Below are 2,482 nucleotides of genomic sequence, written 5' to 3'. Positions count from 1 at the left end.
GGTTATGGACATTGGGGAAAGTATGTGCTATGGTGAGTGCTGTGAAGTGTGTAAACCTGGCGATTCACAGACCTGTACCCCTGGGGATAAAAATATATGTTTATAAAAAGTAAAATTTAAAAAAAAATGGCCGCTTATGAGGTGCCTCCTTTGGCTGCTTGGAAGTGATGACCACCTGTTTGAAAGATTTACCAACTATAAACCTATGCATATAGTGTAGATAAGCTTCTGTAAGCCTTTCCCACAGCTTTTTAAACTTGAAGCCCTTTTCGGTGACCTGTGACCTTTCTAGATGCAGAGAAGCTATCAACCATATGCTAAAAGGACAATTAGAGAAAAGACTTGTTTTGTGATCTTTTTGTCAAAATTCACTCAAGAGACACTTCATCTGGAAATGACTTTTGGAAATGCAGCCTCTAAATCACGTTTTGGATTCACATCCACATATTTTGTCCATGGTTGGAGGGAGGGAGAGAAGACAATGAGAGGCAGGGAAAGGTTTCCCCTGAACTGGTGTGTTGGAGCCATTTCCCTGGATGTGTGCTATCACTCAGCACTCCTGTACGTAGTATATATAGTGATTGAACTTCAGTCCTTAATTAAAGTATGTTGCTTTTCTAGATGTTTAGAGGTGCTCATCCTATTTAACAGTAGATATAGAAAGGGTTAATATTTTGCTCTTCTTAGATTGTCTTTCTAATAGAAACACTGAACCACTCTGAAAAATAATTCATCTATACTTTTCACTGAGTAGATGGAGGAGACTGGGAAGTGAATTATACACATTTCCTATAATGTTGCTGTATACATGGTGTGTACAATAGAAAAGGGTGTGCTCTGATTTCATATGACAGAGGGTTGATAAATATTTTGTATACTTTCTTGGTTAAATTTGTAAGAAGACTTTTATTTTTTTTATTTTTTTTTAAAGATTTTATTTATTTATTTGACAGATAGAGATCGCAAAGTAGGCAGAGAGGCAGGCAGAGAGAGAGGAGGAAGTAGTCTCCCTGCTGAGCAGAGAGCCCGATGTGGGGCTCGATCCCAGAACCCTGGGATCATGACCTGAGCTGAAGGCAGAGGCTTTAACCCACTGAGCCACCCAGGCGCCCCTGTAAGAAGACTTTTAAACAGTACTTTTAGAAGTAAAATTCTTAACCTACCTCTGGAGTACAACATGCCTGTATTTTGTCCTTTAGTTAGGTTGGGAAGACAAAAAATAAGAGAGATTTTGCCAAAATGTCATATTTTGGAGACACTTTCAGATTATAACCATTCCTCCCCATGTGCATTTTATTCCAAACAGCTATACATAGAGTTAACATTGTAAGTCCATATTTTAACATCTAGTCTTTCTAGATACTTTGAAGTGAAGATGTTTGTTACACATAGTAAAATGATGTGCTTTTGGTACTTTTTTTTTTTTTTTTTTGGGTTATTAAGTTCAAAACCTAATATCCTGTGATGGAGTTTATTTTAAAAGGAAAAAAAAAAAGAAAAAAAGGACTGTCTTCTGAAACTGATGTCGTTTCCATCTCTTCGAGCTGTATCACATTTATGAACTCTTTCCTGGACAAATTACAAAAGAATGTATGAAGGGAAATGTCCTATGCCATCTGTTCATTTATAGAAAACACTCCAAATTATACTTGATTCCATATGTGTGGGGGGTTGGGGGGGTTGTTTTGGTTTTGGTTGTTAAATGATCTTTTATTGAAATGTTTTTCTTTGTAGTTCTTAACTAGTGGGGCATTCCACTGCACCATTATTGATGTCATCTATGATGTCATGAGGGCAGCGACCACCAACATTGCAGCCCACAGACTGGGCAGTGCCCAGGACCTCTCTAATGGTTTCAGACAGTTCTCCCGCTAAAGATTGGTGCCACATCTGTCGGGCATTGCTGACAATCTCATCAAAAGTGATATTTCCACTGTGCTTAATGTTTTCCTGCTTCTTTCTGTCTCTTGGCAGTTCCTTGAGGGCTTTGATAATCAGGGCAGAGGCAGAAGGTAGCCCTTCCAGTCTGGGCCTGCCTGTTCCAAATGGTAGATCTCATAGTCATCCTCAAACCCTTCCAATCACCAGTTGCCTTAGTGATGTCATCACCAGCCATTTTTTCTGGAGACAGACCAGGGGGCTGATCGTAGGTGCCAGGGCACATGTGGCACCAGAGCATCTCAGGTACATGAGTGTGATCTCACTGGGGTCAAACTTAGGGGTCGTGGTGGAGGTAGCTGACTGAAGAGAACACTCCTCAGAACCCCAAACCAAAAGATTCATATGTGTTTGTAGTGGATACAGTTAAATTTCTTGGGGTGCCTGGGTGGCTCAGTTTAAGCATCTGCCTTCAGCTCAGGTCACGGTTTCAGGGTCCTGGGATCAAGTCCCACATCAGGCTCCCTGCTCAGTGGGGAGCCTGCTTCTCTCCCTCTGCCACTCCCCCTGCTTGTACTCTCTCAAATAAATAAAAGAAATTAAG

The 2,482-nt window shown here is 40.7% G+C and overlaps 1 pseudogene; it reads right to left on the bottom strand.

The window, feature by feature from the left end:
* Nucleotides 1–1,692: 1,692 nt before the first annotated feature.
* Nucleotides 1,693–2,214, bottom strand: LOC125096170 (60S ribosomal protein L12-like; annotated as a pseudogene).
* Nucleotides 2,215–2,482: the final 268 nt, after the last annotated feature.

This window comes from Lutra lutra, chromosome 3 (assembly GCF_902655055.1).
Source record: "Lutra lutra chromosome 3, mLutLut1.2, whole genome shotgun sequence".
NCBI lineage: Eukaryota > Metazoa > Chordata > Mammalia > Carnivora > Mustelidae > Lutra > Lutra lutra.
This window is presented reverse-complemented; position numbering and strand designations above follow the sequence as displayed.